Source organism: Prionailurus viverrinus, chromosome A3 (assembly GCF_022837055.1).
Source record: "Prionailurus viverrinus isolate Anna chromosome A3, UM_Priviv_1.0, whole genome shotgun sequence".
Taxonomy (NCBI): domain Eukaryota; kingdom Metazoa; phylum Chordata; class Mammalia; order Carnivora; family Felidae; genus Prionailurus; species Prionailurus viverrinus.
This window is the reverse complement of record NC_062563.1, coordinates 85,686,917-85,706,954: the sequence shown is the minus strand read 5'-3', so window position 1 is coordinate 85,706,954 and position 20,038 is coordinate 85,686,917. Positions and strand designations below refer to the sequence as shown.

The 20,038-nt window shown below is 38.5% G+C and overlaps 1 long non-coding RNA gene across 1 annotated transcript in view; it reads left to right on the top strand.

Annotated features, from left to right (window-relative positions):
• LOC125162732 (uncharacterized) overlaps nucleotides 1-20,038 on the top strand; it is a 524,310-nt gene that overhangs the window by 179,592 nt on the left and 324,680 nt on the right. The window lies entirely within an intron of this gene.

The window sequence follows — 20,038 nt, the reverse complement described above, 5'->3', positions numbered from 1 at the left end:
AGGCTCTCTCATAGCTCAAGACACTGTATCCCAACTTCCTGTGGAAGAGCTGAAGGCACCTGGCCCAGCCCTGGTTGTTCTGCTTGGCAGGGCATTTGGGTTTGTCTGTTTACTTCATCTTTGACCTGTGGGTGAATGACTGGCTACCCAAAACACATGGTATTGAAGGAAGATGACCAAGGGAATACAGAATCAAAACTCAGTTTCTTACTATTAAGGAAGAGTGGGCTGCAGAGAGACAGAAGATCCACAAAATGAAATGAGATGGGACATGTGCGGTCATAATGCTGTGAAGATACTCATTATCATTCAGTAGTGTGAGAACTGAGACTCTTGTGGTAAACACATGAAAACTGAGAACTGCTTTTCACTGAATGTTGGGAGCCTTAGAGGATAATACATTTTCTAGGGTATCATTTGTCTAAAAGATTTTCTACTCCCACAGTGGCTAACATTTGGCTGGAATGAAATCACTGATGGGTGCTGTGAAGATGTGTTTTCTTGCCACAGTGTGTAAAATGCCCTAAAAGTGACTGGCATAAGCATTTCAAAGTGAACTTGAACTTCAGAGTCCATCAGAACAGTACTGACCTTGCTTTCTTGATTTTCATAAAAGATTTTAGTGTTTCAGTGAGCATTGCTCAGTTCCATCTACTTGAGATAGTTCTTGCTCAGCCATGTATTAGTTCTTAAGGAGAACTAGAAGTAGAACCTTTTTTATCAATTATTGATAAATTAGCCAGTGACATCTCCTTTGCTTCCTTGCCCACTTTTATTAAAAAAAATCAGAATGGAGACTTTTGAAAATGGCCCCATCTTGTTTCTGAATTCTCTGAAATGATCCACACTCTCTGTTGTTTCCATTTGCTAGAATGCACAGGAGTAAACCCCCTGCTTCTTCTACTTTGGTAAATGTTACAATATCTGTGTCTTCTTCTGAGCACTTTCATTCCAATCACAGAATAATTACTAGTTTGCAGTCACTCTGCTCTTTTTTTACCTTTTAGTTTAAGATGTTGGGATTCCCGCCTACATAAATAATGTCAGGAAGGACACAGAGATGCTAAGATGTTTCTATTTTCTTCTATCCTGGGTGGGTTTTTTTTGAAAAGATGTCAGCATCAATTGGTGGCTACCACCTTGTTGTATTTAATTATTCCTGACATTTAATTCATCATGATATGGAAAGAGAAAATGCAGTCTATCTATTCCTCCTTCTCTTCCAAGAGAAACAATGTAATAATTAAGATGGTAACTAAAGTTCTAAGAATAATGAACAACCACAAAGACTAGCATCGTATTACTCTTAGAGCATTAATGGGAAATGTGAGGTCTGGGGCTATCTCCTCCTACTTCATTTTTTTTTTTCTATCCAAATTATCATGAGTCATCATTCTGTGTAAATGAGTAATAGTTTAATTTAAATAAGCCAACATTATTTGGAGGTCATTTATCACCGCACATCTCATTCACCGACAAGTCATGTGGAATTATGAAACTTTTTGTGCACCAGAGCTGGAACTCTCATTGAGTTTGGGAGGGCTTCCTTCTGCGTGTTTGAATTTGGAGACCAAATTCAACACTGTTCTCAGGAAGGGCATGGATAGGTGTAGTGATCAGCTGGGGAATCAGAGCTGCAGTGAGAGAGAGGCTTTGGGTTTTAGATTTGTCATTTTAGAGCACAGGAGCTGGATTTGAGTTTGAATAGTAGTCTGTTGATAGTGGCCCACATGTATGCAAGTGTGTGTGTGTGTGTGTGTGTGTGTGTGTGTGTGTGTGTGTGTGTGTGTGTGTGTGTGTGAGACAGAGAGAGAGAGAGAGAGAGAGAGAGAGAGAGAGAGAGAGAGAGAGACAGGGAGGAAGAGGGAGAGGGAGGGAGCGAGGGAGAGAACTGATCTGAAAGCATAACTTTTCAATAAGAACAACCTGAAAGGAGAGGAAAGGGATTTTTTTTCAAGGCTAACTATAGAAATTGAATTCATATTGTTAGAATTAACGATTGAAGGCAAAAGAAGATTCAAGCAATGCTTCTCAGCCGGCACGTTCAAATGATAAATTTCATTAAGGCACTGAAAGAAGCAACAGCTGCAGTTAATGAAAAGCCAAATTTATCTAAATTTCCTCAGTTGATCATTATGGCTCTCACTCCATAATCATGTGTGTTGGAGTGGGGGAGAGGGAGGACAAAGGGAGAAGCTAGGTTTTTGTTTTTAAAAGGATACCTTCTGAAAAGGAAGTGGCTTTAGAGCTAATCTGTGAGTAGTTGTCAGAGTTTTTTTCCCCTTCTTGGTATCAATGTACTCAATACTCTAGTTTTGTTGTTTTATTTTTAACCTTCCTTAGGAGAATTTAGTTGTCTCCTGTATCAAATGAAGCTTATAGGCATGGGCTGGAGACAGAAAATCCAGGAGGAGGATTGTGATAATTGTATGAATCTGAAATGCTTTCCAAAACATAGTTATGTCCATTGAGGTGTTTCATTATTGCAACACCTGTGAAATAGGATTGGTATTGTCTGACTCTTTTAAGGAGAAGACTGAGGTTTTGGGGGACCAAATGACTTGCCCAAGGTCAGCTAATTAGTTCCTTTAAGAGATGGGGACAGAAGAAGGTGCCTACTCTGTGCCAAGTGCTTTACTAGAAAATAGAACAAATTCCCAGTACCTCCCATCCATACATGGTGAAAACAGGAAAATCCTGTCGCAGAAACCACTCAGAGAAGCTGCCATCAAAGGCTGCTTGGGGCCAGCTTCCCCCTAGCACAGAGCTCTGCACAGAGCCTGCATGTGGTGTGGAACTCCATTAGAACTTACTCACCATATGTTTGTTTGCTGGTGTTCAGTGGAACCTGAGGGAGGGCATAATGGATCTCCGTTACTAAACCGTGTGGAAGGCTTCCAGAGATTTAATAGTCTACCTCGAGGTGATGAATAGAGGGGCTCTCATCTTCCTTGCATAATCAGGGAGCCTTGGTGCTTTCAATGCACTGCACTCTCCTCCAACACCCTTCTGGAAAACTCTGTACATCTGGCACTCCTGGAGTCATTTCAAAAACAGAGATGGTTGGGGGGGGTTGCCTTCCTCTCATCTTCCCTGAGAGAAGATCTGTGGGATGAGACTGCACTGAAAGCTGGAGATTTTGAGAAGAAAGTAGGCTAGAAGGATAGAGAGGAGAGGGGAATGCATTTCGGTGAGTTGGGTTCCCTGCCTTTTGACTGTGGTAGTCTGATTATATTGTGAAGGCTATTGCTGTGAAGTGCACTGTGGGCACTGCAGCGGTGGCTTGTGGGAGCATCATTGTGCACGATGCCCACAGCCAAAGGTGAATGGCTGCTGATACCACTGAATCACAAGGCTGCCAAATGGGCATGGAATTTCATTCCTTCCAGTAACTTTCTCACTGATGTGCTTTTCATTCCTGTGGTGTGGAAGAAGGCTGGAGGGTATTCGTGCAGGGGATGACAGAAATTGAACCACAGTAGAACTTCATTGGTATGTCTGCCAGAGGACTGAAGCACTTGCAAAAGAAGCCCTCACAGAGACTGAGCCTGTGAAGTCAGGAAGGGCAGAAACCAGTCTGCTTCTTGAATGAATTCAAAGCCTAGAGAGAGGGGAGAATGGGGATCATGTAGAATGGAGATTATTAGTTCTTTTTTCTCAACTTTGTGTCTCTCTACCAACCACTGTCCTGTTCCCTCATCTTTTGTGAACAGTACTCATTTCTGCTACGTTTATCTCCCCCCCCCCTTTTTTTTTGGACAAATTAAGTCCTACCGTGAAAATTGAAACTGGTGCCTTCTGTACAGATTTGTTGTTACGCCAAACCATCAGGGCATTCTTGGTGCCTCATGTACTATTTGAAGGAGATGGGCTGGTGAATGCGTGAAGCCTTTCTGTACTCATCTTTTCATGGACTTGGTTTAAGACCTGTGCATGGAGTAAATCATACTCTTGTAGTATTCTTCCAGTTCAAGCCAACTATAAGACATCTACCATGTCGCAAATACTGTGTGAGGCACTGGGAGTGAATAAGACTTGTGAACAAAGCTTGGTGCTTGCCATCATGCTGCCTTGTGGGAATGACATTAAAATAAACAGTCATGGCATTAAGTGTTAGGTGTATGGCAGTGTTTTCTTTTCCTCACACCATTTGCTTAGGGGATTCCAGAACTGGGAGAGGATAACCGGGCTTGTTGCGGTATCAAGCTAGGAGAGGTTTTGTAATGTAACCTAAGGTTGGCAAGGGGCAAATGTTTCTTGATGATTATAATGTAAAGTTATGTCAGATGCCAAGGATGGACCTGGGCATGGATGTCTTGTCCAGACTTATTAGTGGGTATTGGCAGGAGAACAGCCTCCCATGCGAGTGGAAGATGCATCTGAAATTGTTTTTAGATACCTGAGAAGAACAAAAGAAATTAAGAGCAAGCTGAGCCAGAGTGGTAGACCACCTTCCCTGCTCTTTCAGCATCTGGGGTCCAAAGCTCCTCTGATCCTTTTTCCAGAAGCACAGGAGGAAGGGAATAGCTGAGACCATAACACATGGCAGGCCCTGAACTTTACAAGGCTGGGAGAGGCCTGGCACACACTGATGCTAGAGGAACAGAATTAACCTCAGGAAGGGAAGCATCAGGGACTTCTGGAGCAGAGAAATTGGGAGGAGGGGTCTCAGAAAATTGGGGTAGTTCAGCCAAGATTTACTTGTTTTACTCATAATGATGGTGGTATTCGCAGGGTGCAATGGACGATCAAAAGAAGGATTTCTAACCCAGACAAATGGGTTGGAAGATTTAGGGAAGGTGTGATAGTTAATTTTATATGTCTCTTTGGATCATGGGGTGTGTAGATACTTGTCTAACTATTATTTCTGCGTGTGTCTGTGATGGTGTTTCTTTTTTTAAGTTTTATTTATTTTGAGAGAGAGAAAGCAAGCAGGGAAGGGGCAGAGAGAGAGATGGAGAGAGAGAATCCCAAGCAGGCTCTGAGCTGTCCATGCAGAGTCCAGTGCGGGACTCAAACTCACGAAACACTCATGAACCGTGAGATCATGACCAGAGCTGAGATCAAGAGTCAGTCACTTAAATGACTGAGGCACCCAGGTGCCCCCGAATGCCAGTCTTAATTAGAAACACCCTCACAGGCACTCCTGGGTGACTCAGTCGTTTAAGTGATCAACCTGACTCTTGATCTCAGCTCAGGTGGTTTGTGAGTTCGAGCATAGCATCAGGCTTTGCACTGATGGTGTGGAGCCTGCGTGGGATTCTGTCTGTCCTTCTCTCTGCCCTTCACCTGCATGTGCTCTCTCTCTGTGTCCCAAAACAAACAAACAACAACAACAACAAGATTGGCATTTGAATTGGATTCACTAAAGCATGTTGTGTTCCCTGATGTGGGTGGGCACCATCCAATTCTTTGAGGGTCTGAATAGAACAAAAGGTGGAAGGAGGAAGAACTCATTCCTTCTCTGCCCAACTATATTATGTAGTTGTTTGTTTCTTTTTTTTTTTTTTCCACTTAGCAAACTGCTTTTAAGAGTCATGGATGTTGTTGCGTGTAGTATTAATTTTTTGTATTGCTGGGTAGTATTCCACTGTGTATCTACCATAATATGCTTATCCATTCACCAGTTGATTTATTTGCAGTTCTTGACTATTATAAATAAAGCAGCTACGAACATTTGCATAACAAAACATTGTATGGAAAAATGTTTTCATTTCTCTTGGGCAAATAACTATGAGTAGAATTGCGAGGTAGTAGTATGCCAAAATGTTTTCCAAAGTGGCAGTGCCATTTTGCATTCCCACCACCACTCTCATACGAGAGTTCCAATTACTCTACATTTTCACCAACTCTAGGTATTATCAGTCTTTTAAATTCTAGCCATTACAGGGAAACTAGAGTGGTGTCTTATTGTGGTTTTAAGTCACATTTCTCTAATGACCAATGACATTGAGAATTTTTTTATGTGCCTGTTTGCCACCCATACATTTTCTTTGGTGAAGTATTTGATAAAATCTTTTATTTATTTGAAAAATCAAGTTTGTATTTTTACTATTGAGCTGTATTTTTTTTTAACGTTTTTTTAAATTTATTTTTGGGACAGAGAGAGACAGAGCATGAACAGGGGAGGGGCAGAGAGAGAGGGAGACACAGAATGGGAAACAGGCTCCAGGCTCTGAGCCATCAGCCCAGAGCCCGACGCGGGGCTCGAACTCACGGACCGCGAGATCATGACCTGGCTGAAGTCGGACGCTTAACCGACTGCGCCACCCAGGCGCCCCAAGCTGTATTTTTTTAAATTTTTTTTTAACATTTATTTATTTTTGAGACAGAGAGAGACAGAGCATGAACAGGGGAGGGGCAGAGAGAGAGGGAGACACAGAATCTGAAACAGGCTCCAGGCTCTGAGCTGTCAGCACAGAGCCCGACGCGGGGCTCGAACTCACGGACTATGAGATCATAACCTGAGCCGAAGTCAGACACTCAACCGACCAAGCCACCCAGGCGCCCCTGAGCTGTATTTTTTGATATGCACTGGATACAAGCCCTTCATCAGATACATATTTTGCAAATATTTTCTTCCATTTTGTGGTTTGTCTTTTTGTTTTCTTAATATTTTACTTATTTATTTTTAAATATTTTAATGTTTATTTATTTTTGAGAGAGAGAGAGAGAGAGAGCAAGCAGGAGTGGGGCAGAGAGAGGGAGATACAGAATCTGAAGCAGGCTCCAGGTTCTGAGCTATCAGTACAGATTGTGATGCGGAACTCGAACTCACGAACCATGAGACCATGACCTGAGCCCAAAGTTGGATGCTTAACCAACTGAGCCACCCAGACTCCCCCTTAATAGTCTATTTTGAAGATCAAACATGTTCAGTTTGAAGGAGTCCAATTTATCATTTGTATTTTTTTACCTTGCTCTCTCAGAGCACAGTCCTATGCTATCTGTTGTCCAATGTCTGAATACCATTGTTTCATATATGTAGTCTGATTTTCAGCTGTGTGCACAGGGAAAACATTTCCCGTAATAGTTAATCCTTCATTGGCAAAAGTGGAAGTCCTAGACTTTCAACAAAGGGAACAATTGCTTTAGGACTATATCCCTTATAAAAAAGGCAAGTAATAATTGTTAGGTAAAATTCTCTCTAGAATTCTTTACATTTGCCCCACCCCACATCCCCTCTACCCTATGTCAGTTCCTTCTGGAGTTAACTACTATCACCAGGTTTGTGCTTTTTCCTGAATTCATTCTATAAGTTTATAAATTTATATGTATACATAAAAGAGTATATTGATGATTTTGTGGGGTTTTTTTGTATTTAAAATTTTTCATAAATGGAATTTTTACAACTTGTTATTTTCCCTCAGTGTACCTCTTGGATATATATCCATATGAGTTCAATTAGATCTACCTTATTCTTTTAAGTTGCCACTTAAATGGCAACTTAATTTGCCATTCTTTTTAGTATAGCCACATGTGTTGTGTATACTATATAGGATATAGCATATCGACATGGATATGTCTTAATTTATCTAGCAATATTCTCCCTTCAGAATTTTTACTTCTCTGACTTCTGTAGATAGTTGTGGACTTCTGAAGATGATAACTTGATTTAAAAAATTGTCACACATTCAAAAGATGGATTAAATATATCTATTAAAATCATAATCAAGCAAACACCCTTGACCCCTCTACCTAGGTTATGAAATAAAACATTGCTAGTTTTCTAGAAACTTCCTTTGTGCTCCTTTCTGACATAGCCCCCCTCTTTTAGGCTTCAAACATAATTACTATTCTATTGTGATAATAATTTCCTTTGTATACTGTATAGTGTTACCACTAATACATACATCATAAAATTGCATTGTATTTCCTTTTCTTTTTGAACTTAATAAAAATGGAATCATGCTGTAAATTTCCTGTTGTCACTTACTTTAACCCCCTCAGTTCTGTTTGTGAAATTCATTGACACATGTTATTGATGTTTACTCTGTTTTATTGTGGTATATTATTTTACTTTATGAATACACCACAATTTATGTACTTTTGGGTTGTGTCTAGTTTTAGGCAATGCTATCCAAATGATTGGTACATTTATCCTCTGAGGCAAGAGTTTCTCTGATGTATATGTTGTCTAGAATTGCTTGGTCATAATGAGTTCACATATTCAACTTTTTTAGGTATTGCTAAAAGTTTTCCAAAATAGTTGTAGAAATATATACCTCTACCAGTGGTATATGAAAGGTGACATTGCATCCACGTTCTTGCCAACAGTTGGTATTGTCAAATTCATAATTTTTTCAAATCTGCTGAAAGTATAACGATAGCTTATTGTGCTTTTAACCCGCATTTCTTTGATTACTAGTAAGGCTGAGCACATTCTCATATGCTATTGACTACTCAGATTTCCTTTTTTCAAGTTAATGTCTTTTGTCTATTTTTTCTTTTTCTTTTTTCCCTTTTCTCTGTCCTCTGCTCCTCTGTCTCTTCATCCCACCCTCCCTTCTGCAATTTTCAGAAATTATTCTGTAGTCTGGATTGCAGTCCTTTTTTAGGTACGTGAATTGCAAATGTTTTATCCTCATTGAGGCTATCTTCTTGCCATATTTATGGTGACTTTTGATGGACAGAGGTTCTTAATTTTAGTATAGTCAAATATCCATCTTTTTTATTACAGAGTTTGCTTTTTGTGACTTGCTTAAAAAATCCTTCTGTACCCCAAGAAAATACTATCTTCTAAAATCTCACTTTTTTGTTGTCACATGTAGATGTTTAGGATTAAATACCCAGAATTGATTTTTATATGAGCATAGGTAAAAGTAAATTTTATTTTATGTTCCAAATGAATACCCAGTTGTTCCAACACAGATTTTGGAATTTTAGACTTTTACTATTAATCTGCAAGCCAACTCTCACTATACATCAGTTGTCCAGATAGGTATTGTTCACTTTCTGGGTTCTCTATTTTGTTTCAATTAATCTATAAATTTTTCCACCTCAGAGCCTAGACCATGCTTTTTAATCATTATAGCTTTATGATAAGTTTGAATAATTAGTAACATAAGGTTTCCCAATTTTCTTCTTATTCATGTATGTCTTGGTCAAGAATATTAATTATATTAACATTAATAGAAATTAATATTTCCACATGAAGTTTAGAATCAGTGTTCAAGTTTTAAAACACAAGCACATATACATTCTCTCTCTCTCACTCCCTCTTTCCCTCTCTCACACACCAACTATTGGGATTTTGATTCTTTATTCAATAGAATAAATGCTAAACTGTTGAGATTTATTCTGTTGAGTCTATAGATCAGTTTGGGAAGAATAGACATTTCTATAACATTGAGTTTTCCAGCCTTTTAATATACTTTTTCTATTACACTAAAATCTCTTTAAAAACAATTTTATTATTTTATCCGTAGAGATCTTTTATTCTTTTGTTAAATTCATTCCAAATAATCCATATGTTTTGTAAATGATATTTTAAAAAATTATATTTTCTAAGTAATTATTGTTGGTATATAAAAATTCAATTTGTATATGTTAATTTTGTTTCAAACAACCTTGATAAACTGACTTCTAATTTTATATCTGAAAAAAAGTTTGGCTTTTTTTTTTTAAATTTTTTTTTTTTAACGTTTATTTATTTTTGAGACAGAGAGAGACAGAGCATGAACGGGGGAGGGTCAGAGAGAGGGAGACACAGAATCTGAAACAGGCTCCAGGCTCTGAGTGGTCAGCCCAGAGCCCGACGCGGGGCTCGAACTCACCGGAGCCGAAGTCGGACACTCAACCGACTGAGCCACCCAGGCGCCCCAAGTTTGGCTTTTTCTAACCTTTATGTTTTTTTCTTTACTGTACTGTCTAGGACCTTTAGTACATCAGTGAATAAAATTGGTGATAGTGAATATCTTTGTCTTATTTTCAATCACAGAGGAAATAAATTCAACATTTCACTCTTAAGTGTGCTATTTTATTATATGTGTGCATATGTATATATAACATATACATGCATGTATGTTTATGCATATATGTATTACATGTATTTTTAAATTATTATTTAAAAATTATTTTTAAAAATGTCCTTCATTTCCTCTTTTCCTCTTTTATTAAGAGTTTTTACTTTAACATCATTACAGCGTTTTGAACTTCATCAAATGTTTTTTTTCGCAACTACTGAGATAATTAGGTTATTTTTATCTTTTTAATCTCTTAGTGTGGTGGTTTATGTTAATTCATTTTTTAAAATTCATTTTTCTAATGTTAAACCATTTGTACTGAGGGATTAAACCCAATGTAGTCATGAGTTATCCTTTTTATACATTTAAAATTTTTTTCCAATATTTTATTTAGTGATAGCCGTAATTTTTTTTTTAATGGTCCTTTCAGATTTTGATACCAAATTTATGTTAGACTTCTGGTTTTTGCTAGGGATACAGAAATGGTTATAAAGCATATGAAAAGGCAAGACAAAAATAATATAGCTCCAAAAGACAAAACAGTCATCAGATGCAGCCTCAAATGTGGCACATATGTTGGAATTGCCTGAAAAAGATTTAAAATAAATATAAATAATATTTTAAAGAGTTTCATAGAAAAGGCAGACAGCATGCAAGATTGCATGGGTAATTTTAGCAGGGAGATGAAAACTATAGAAAATATCAAATGGAAATACTAGAAATGTAAAACACAATGACAGAGATGAAAAATGCATTTGTCAGACTCATTAGTGGATTTGATACAGCTGAGGAAAGAATTAGTGAACTTCAGGCTAGGTCTATAGAAATTACCCAGATTGAAACACAATGAGAAAAAGTGAAAATAAAACAAAGACAGAACAGACTATCCAAGAATTCTGGGACCATAGTAACATTCTTAACATAGGTATAATTTAAATCTGGAATGGGAGAGGGGAGAGGGAGAGAGAGGGAAGGAGAGAAAGGGAGACAGTGAGAGGGTACCAGAGAGAGGAGAAGAAAAAGAAGGAAGGGGAAGGAGCAGGAGTGGGAAGAGAATATTTGAAGAGATAAAGATTATGCTAGCTTCAAAGACTGAGTTAGGGACTGTTATGGACTAAATTGTATCCCTCCAAAATTCGTATACTGAAGTCCTAATTCCAGTACTTCAGAATGTGAGTGTATTTGGTGATAGGGCCTTTTAAGAGATAATTATGTTAAAATGAGGCTGTTAGGGTGGGCTTTAACCTAGTCTGACTAGTGTTCTTATAAGAGGGATTAGGACATCCAAAGAAAGACACAGCGATGCATTCATGCACAGAGGGGCGACCCAGTGAAGAAGCATCAAGAGTGTGGCCATCTACAAGCCAAAGAAAGGGGATTCAGGAGAAACCAACTCTCCTGGCACCTTGGTTTTGCACTTCAAGCCTCCAGAACTGTGAGAAAATGGATTTCTGTTGTTCAAGTAACCAAATCTGTGACATTTTGTTATGGCAGTCCTAGGAAACTAATACAAAGAGTGTTCTGGAAGGTCTTGAGTTTTCAGAAAATGTTTATCAACCTTGAATCCCTTTACATTCTCCCAATGTGGAGTGGGATCTTCTTGGTAACTCTTCTTACATGAATGAAGCTCTATGAACTTTAGCTTTTTGCTGCCCTGTACCTCTTGACTTACAGAGCTTAGAACTATTCACTACTATTTTATAGAACGTAGGTTGCAAATTCGAATGTTTATATGAACTGGTCAGTGAGTGTGGATGATTAAAGCAGACAGATAATATAAAAAATGTAAAACTCTTGATATCCTCTCATAATCTATTCCCACTTTTGATAGAAACATAAATATGCAGAAATAGTTCTGTACCACAGGAAAAAGAGCAGCAGAAGCATAATGATGAATGGCAACTACACTGGGTCTCAGTGTCAGGGAAGCAATAGGGAATGGTGGCAACTGTGGCAAATTGGGAATTTCCTGTCTTATCCAAAGGGGGCAGTTACCATTAGTTCAGTTAATTGTTACCATGTTGAATTATAAGCGTGGATTTAACAGATCTATTTTTCAAGAGAAGTCTGGAAGCAGAGTATGTATGTGAAATTTCTCATTGAGTATGTTGGCAACTAATTCATTAAACAAACAAACTATATAGGCAAGAGAACACAGGTGGACAGATATGGCAAGTGAATTGTGTTTGCAAATTTTGCTGTAAACAGTTATTATTCTCATGCAGATCTTTTGTAATTGCTTTATGTAATTAGAGTTCAACTGCAAAGACCAAGGCTTAGCTAGTTTAATAGGAATTGACTGACAAATTATTAATCATATGGTATTCATTGTTTGAATTAAAAATGCTTATATGTTCCCCCTAGCATTTTCTGTGTGGATTGTTTAAATTTATTTCAGTTGGTAGATGATTTGGTTCAGAAAGTAGAATCTCCGTTTCTTTTCCAGAAAAAAAAATGTGCAACTTATTAAGAATAATAGGTTTGGGGGAGAGAATTTGCCCAATTTGGGCATCAAAAGGTGGAAACAACCTTATTTCCATTTAGGTAAGCAAAATTTCAGTTTTCTTTATGCAACATAACAAAAGAGGTTGTCATTTGCTTAGTGTAAAATGATAACCTGACAGGGCTTTAGCAGATAAATATCAAAGTTAACATGTGGGTTATATTTGCATGTTTTCTTTCATCATTGTCCTAAGAAACTGTAACGAATTTTCAACTGCATGTTAAATCCTGGCTGTGTATGTAAGAGAAAGACTTCAACAAGTTTGTTAAGCACTTCCTTCATTTTTGCTTCAGATTTAGGGAACTGCTTACAGAAGGCATGAGATCATTTGAGGTCGCAATAACTTTTTGAGAATGCCTTGTAAGAATACAGGATCTAGTATATTGAGAATAGGAAGTAACTCATTCTTATTTCTATTTTACCAGGTGTGTGTGTGTGTGTGTGTGTGTGTGTGTGTGTGTGTGTGTGTAGGAGAATATAGGGCCAGGAAAGACTATAGTATTTAACCTATTTTTATATTTAAAATGGGTTTATTGTATGCAACATATAGTTGGGTCTTGGGTTTTTTTTTAATCCTCTCTGATAATCTTTGTCTTTTTAATTGATGTATTTAGGCCATTCACATTTAAGGTGACTATTGATATAGTTGGACCAATATCTACCGTGTTTATGTGTTTTTTTTAATTGCATTTTTTCTTGTTTTCTTTTTCTGTCCTGTTTTTCTACTTCCTCTGGTTTTAATTGAGGATTTTATATAATTTGCTTTTATCTCCTCTCTTTGCATAGCACATATACTTCTTTAAATTTTTTTTTGTAATTGCTCTAGAGTGTGCAGTATAAATTTTTAACTAAGTTCAGTCCGTTTTCTTTTTCTTTTTTTAAAAATGTTTTTAAATGTTTATTTATTTTTGAGAGAGAGACAGTGTGAGCAGGAGAGAGGCAGAGAGAGAAAGGGAGATACGGAATATGGAGCAGACTCCAGGCTCTGAGCTGTCAGCACAGAGCCCGATGCAGGGCTCAAACTCATGAATCATGAGATCATGATCTGATCTGAACTCAGACACTTAACCGACTAAGCCACCCAGGTGCCCCAAGTTAAGTCTATTTTCAAATAACATTATTCCACTTCATGTGTAGTGTAGTTTAATACCAGAATTTTCAAATTCCTGAAATATAGTATTTATTAATTCATTTAAAAGATCAGTGTGGAACACATTCTGTGTGACATGCTGTGCTAGTTTCTGAGAGCACTTTGATGAGCAACACTGTCACTCATTTTTAAATGGGGAAGACAATGAATGAAGTGATCACACAGGTATACATTTAAAATGCTTAGTTTTATGAAGATGTAAGCAGAGATCTGTAGGCTATGCTGAGGGTATGAGGGTAACTCTAGAATGTCCTCCTCTGGGGAACTTTTCATTTCACTGGCCTTCCTAAAGATGACAGAAAGAAAACTAGGTGTATTCCTGGTCAAAGATTCTGAGAATATTTCTGGACTGAATCAGTTCTTGAGGGATATGGGAGGTGCAGTCTATCTTTTCTTTCAATATCTTTATTCCCACTGTTCCATGCCCCTCCACCCCCAACTCCCTCACCCAATTTAGGTGAAAACAAATTACTGTTGAACTCCTCTTCCTTTTTCTTCTCTCTGTTCCACTTTCTCCTCAAATCTATAATAACAAGTAGTGGGAGAAGGGTGGAAGGGAAAGCCTTCTAATGGACATTTGGCACACTATTTTATTTGGTCCTTCCTTCACCTAAAGTCTACTTCAAGCTGGTTTTAAATAATTTCCAGGATTTCTGTAGAGCATGTCCAAATTAGTAGCATCATGGAATAATCACTTTAACCCAACTGTAAGAATAATACTATGTTTGTTTGGTGTTAGAGCCATAAAAATATCCTGAGAATTAGCAGATTATGAATGTTCATGGTCACATAGGAGTACAAAAAGTGCCATCTTTATTTTTCTATAACTTATTTTATTCTGACTTTGAACTATTTTGCCTGATGCAGAAAACTTAATCTTGTTCTTTAGATAGACTCCTTTTCTTTGTTGTCAGATCCTTTTATCTCCTTCTTTCTCCAAGCATTGATGTTACTTTAGATGGGGGTAGCTGACACCATGGTGTTGCTAAGGAAAGTGTGTGTTTTATATCTCCATCTGTTACTATTCTGGACTCTTTTTATGTTTAGTGTTTTTTTATGTTTATGTTTATTTTTTAATGTTTTTTAATTTTTGTTTATTTTTTAAATGTTTATTTTTGAGAGAGAGAGGGAGAACACAAGCAGGGGAGGGGAAGAGAGAGAGTGAGACACAGAATCTAAAGCAGACTCCAGGCTCTGAGCTGTAAGTGCAGAGCCCGACACAAGGGTCAAAACCACAAATTGTGAGATCATGACCTGAGCCAAAGTTGGACGCTCAACCAACTGAGCCACCCAGGCACCCCCTCCCTATTCTGTAATCTTTGAGATACCACCTAATCTCTTCTGACCCTTGGGCATGTATTCTATCCACTCTGGCATATATATAACCCAAAATCATCCCTTCTTGGATTCTGATGTTTGTTCTTTTTCCCTGCTGTGCCCATGAAAGAGGTCTTACTTTGGTGAGACCTCCATTATCATGTCTGCTGTGCATTCTCTGGACTTAGAGAGACAGAGAGACAGAGCACCAGAGGTAAGGAGAGTGCAAAGGAACCAACACACCTGGACTTACACCTTATGATGTCATGACTGGGGTAACTTCTTGCTCAGCTCTAGTAGCCAGTAGAGTTTTTTGAAAAAGGCCTTGGCTTTATTGTTGAGGCTAATCTGTGTTCAAATAGCATTTGTTTGTATGTTTCACTTTGGTGAGTTAATCATCTTTGTGAGCATTTTTCCATCTATAAAGTGGGTATAATAATACCTACTTTAGTGAATGGTTATAAGTTTAAGTGGGATGCATTTGTAAAATATCAGTATACTTCCCAGCCCAGAGTAAATTTGAGTTCAATTTCTTCTCTTGGAACAGTAGTCTCAAGTAAGTCATTTCTTGTCTCTGATTTTTAATTTCTTCCTTGGTAAAGTCAAGTCTATGGTAAAGGAAGGGTGAGTGTGATGAAGAAGAGAAAAGAATTAGACCAAGTAACATTTGAGATTCTTTCTATTTCTAAAGTTCTAAGATTCCGAGTAAGGTCACTAGGGGACAAAGGGAGTCTGTTCTGTTCAGAGAATCAGCCAGTTTTTGGAACATAGAGCCAAGCTTGCTGTGCGCTATTGTGTGACTCCCTGGCCCTGGGATTTCAGTAAAGGCCTTGGCGATGGCCTACAGCTATGGAGTTCCCCTGGCTGTAGCTATTCACTCACAGCCTTGAACAGACAAGGAAACAATGAGAGAAATGAGAAAAATAACAAAGATGTTATTTTTCAGCAGCTCCCAGCTAATCGCTCCCCTCACTTTCTTCTTCAGACAGACCTTTGGGACACTGGAAATCAAAGCTTTATTGCCACCCAGCTGCCACCTGTTGCCAACTTTCTCCAAGTCTGCTCCATGTCACTTGTGTTCAACTTATACCAATGTTTCTTAAGAAACTAACTCAACCCAGTTACTGAGCAAGGAAACTTGCTTGGTAGTGGTTGGCTTTAAACAGCAGATGGATAGAGCAAGCAGAGCTTGTGTGATATGTACTCCTGATATTTACTGGTTCTGTGACCTTGGTTAAGATGCTTCTTAACCCCCCTGATACTGTTTCCTCAACTGTAAAATGGAGATGTATGTATTGAGTACCATGAAAACATAGTAGTACTATAGAGAGTTGTGGCAAGGATCAAGTGAGGTAATGTGTAGGACATGGTAAACACTACGTGGATGGTAGTTAAAATTCTTGTAAAGGATAAGGGTGTCATGATTATGGTTGCAGCATTGTGAATTGTATATGGGCTCTGGAGCAGGGATAGCTTCAGGGATCCCAGCTCCTCACTGCAGTCCTAAAGCTTATTGCCTTCTAGACTCTTCTACTGGGCTATACCTGTACCTTCCCTTCCTCTCAAGTCACAAGGCCCAGGAGGGCCTCTGTAGCTACATGGATTATTTCTAGTCATCAGAATTACCCTATTATTGAAAAAGACGCATACTTTAAAATTTGGGGGGCTCTATTGAATAGGTCAATATTTTCTTAACCAAGGATTCTTAACCTTGCATTCAAGGGCACTAAGAACTTTGGTCTTTCTCTAACTTCATGAAGTGAAAAAATTGATACGAAAGAGCATTTTTCTGAGAAGTCAATCAATCTCTTCTGTAGGTTCTCAAAGGCATCTCTGTCCCAGAAAAGGCTGAGGGTCCATATTCTCAATGACATATTTGGTTTCCCTTCTGATAAAAGTGGATACGGTAAGGTTAAAAATTATACCCTGTGGGGAGATCAGAACCTAAGCAGGTTGTATTGTTTGGGCCCAGAAGCCAGGGGATGAGGTGGAGCAAGGCTGTTTAATGACCAGAATGTTTGTGGTTGGCCTCTCTTGTCCTTTAGAGTTACTGGACAGTCGGGAGCAATTGAGATCTACCATATTCCAAATGCAGTTTAGTCAGTGGTGACCTCCTAGGACAGCATGGCCAGGGCTGAGGAGCAGGCAATTATTTCATGGACTTTAGAGCTGGAAAAGAACTTGGACATCACCTAGTTTAACTCAGATGAGACAAAGGAGGCCTGAAGGGGTTGGGTGACCTGCCCACAAAGTCAATGGCAAACTCCAGCTGGGATCTGACTCTCCGAACCTCCCCTTCCCTTAGCTTCTCCTCCCCTTCCCTTCCCTTCCCTTCCCAAGCAAATCTTTGTAATTATTAGCTCCTAATTGTCACACAGATGATAAAGAGTTGGATATTTGGGCAAATGCACAGAAGTTTTGAAGACAGCATAAGGAAACTGTAGAGGTTCTGTGGTAGTAGATGTGCTGGAACCCTTATTTTTAATCAATATGATTGAAACTGCTAAAACTTAGAATATGTTGCTTTCCCCATGATTAGATGTACTAACTGGTTTAAGCAGATAACAATTCTAAGACTTTAAACAATTCTGGCTTTTTTCTAACTATAAAAGCAATTTGGGATTATATTATAATTGGGAAATATAAAAAAAGATGAAAGAAAAAAATCACTCATTACATAACCTCATAACTGAGGGGTAACTCCTATTCATATCATGGGATATTAACTTCTGATTTTCTCTTTATCTGCCTCTGTCTCCCTATAGCTCTCTCTCTCTCTCTCTCTCTCTCTCTCTCTCTCTACTGTAGATTTGGGACTGTATTGTATTGATTGCGTGGTATCCTGATTTTTCCATTTATAATCATATCATGAAATGCCATCTATGCCATTAAAAAAGACTTCTAAAAACATCACACTTAATGGTCACTGATATGCCATTGCATAGCTGTATCCCGATCCCAGGTTAATTTAAAATTGACCCTGTGGCTGGACATGTATGTCCACAGATATTCTAAATAGTGCTGTGATGAACATCTCCACACATAAATCTTTATTCACACCTCTTATTACTTCCTTGGGGTAGATAACTGGAAGCTGAGCTACTCGGGCAAGAGGCATGACCTTTTCCAAATCTCTTGATACCTACTGTCAAATTCAGAGGCGTTTTAAATGTGAAGAAAAGGTCAGTGGAAAAGGCTCTCCTCAAACTTTTTTTATGGGGCCGATGTACTGAACTTGCTGACCCAAACCAGATTTTTTATGACTTTAACGCATGTGAAACTTGATAATCACTAAAAAGGATCCTGTCTATCTTGGATGGTCTATGAGGTGATTTCCTGTTCATTCAGAAAGTAACTGTTGGCAACTTACTATGTGCTGGATACTTAGGATACTTGAGGGCCAACAGATGACAGGGGAGAAAATAATCTCCTAGACGATGATGTGTTTGAATATTAATGTGACTGAGTGGAAACATTGACTTCCAGCCTTCAAGTGAGGTTTCAGAGGCTGAATTATTGTCTTAGATGAATTATTTGTCTTTATTTACACAGTTTATTTCTTTGAGTATTTTCCCATTTTCCCTGATCCTCCCTCAGTTTTGACTGAGTTATATAACTCTTCTTGCTTCTATCTAATTTTGCCTCCCAGAGGACTGCTTGCTGGGAGTAGTATGGGAATATTTAGCTTAGTAAGAGGTATTTTTTAAAAGGGTATAATTGGTCCTGTTTTCCAGGAGGAAAAGCTGTTCAATCTCAGTCATACCTGTCTACTTTTATCAAGTGCACAGAAGTTCTAGAAGGGAGAAGTTACACTCCTAGGTGCAGTAATTGGGTCTCCTGCATTCATTTTGTTGCCCACAGTAGGTCAGGAAGTGTCTAGTAAATGTTCATTTCTTCTTCTTAAGTACCCTACTGTCCCTTCCCATTTCCCTTTCCTTTCCGTTGGATGACACATCTATGCCTTTGTTGGAGAGGGAACTATTCCACATAAATACGGTAACTATTTTTTTAATTGTTTATTTATTTGTGTGTGTGTGGCGGGGGAGGGGCAGAGAGAGAGGGAGACACAGAATCCGAAGCAGGCTCCAGGCTCTGAGCTGTCAGCACAGAGCTCAATGCGGTGCATAAACCCATGGATGGCGAGATCATGACCTGAGCCAAAGTCAGATACTTAGCCAATGAGCCACCCAGGCACCCCTAAACATGGTAACTATTATTGTTGTGATAGAAAAATCTGCAGCATAACTATTGAACCACAAACTGTATTTTTTTCCGGTAACACCAGCCACGATCTACATTTTAAAAAGTTCATGTCTTCATACGTTATTGTTTGAGGCTATGAATACCAGGAACGGAACAGAGACTAGCTTGAACCCACCCTTTTCAGCAGCAGTTGAACCTAATTAACATGGAAACTCAGCGCAGTGGGCAAACAAGTGGTGTTCAGATGAAATCATGCTCCTTCCCTGAGGCCAGGCATCTAGTCCAGTCTGTAAAATTTAAGGTCTATTGAAGAGAGGTATAGCTTTTTAATTTTTATTAGTTTTTTTTGAGTTTGCTTATCTACGGAGAAAGAAAGCATGTGTCTTTAATTTATCTTTTTGTGGATACTTTGCTAGAATCCCAGCTTCATTGAATATTTAGAATGCTTTTGCTTTAAAAGCAGAAACATGTTTGAGTAAGAACTAATTTTTCATCGTGTAGACAAATATTTGAGTAACTGGTGGAAATAATAAATTACCAGCATAAAGTGATTTCATTGCTCTTAAAAGCAAAAAAGCACTCCTGGGAATTTCACGGAAATGACTCCATTTTCATATCACTCCCATGATAGCCATTTGATCTTACTCTGGGGTGGACTGGCATGCAAGTTTATTTTTAATAAGTGAGCACCTACATATTCTCTGGGAAAACCAGTGGAGAAGTGGGTATTGGGGGAAAACAACCAAGATCTAGAAGTGATGATCACGTCCTTGATGCCCTGCCCAACTTTTTAATTTTTGTCTTCAAACAAAACTTGCTTGTAGGAACTGCCTTGAAAGACTATGTTGTTCTTTCCAAGGAGTTTAATGAGTGCTCATTATTTCGACCATTTGCACTTTC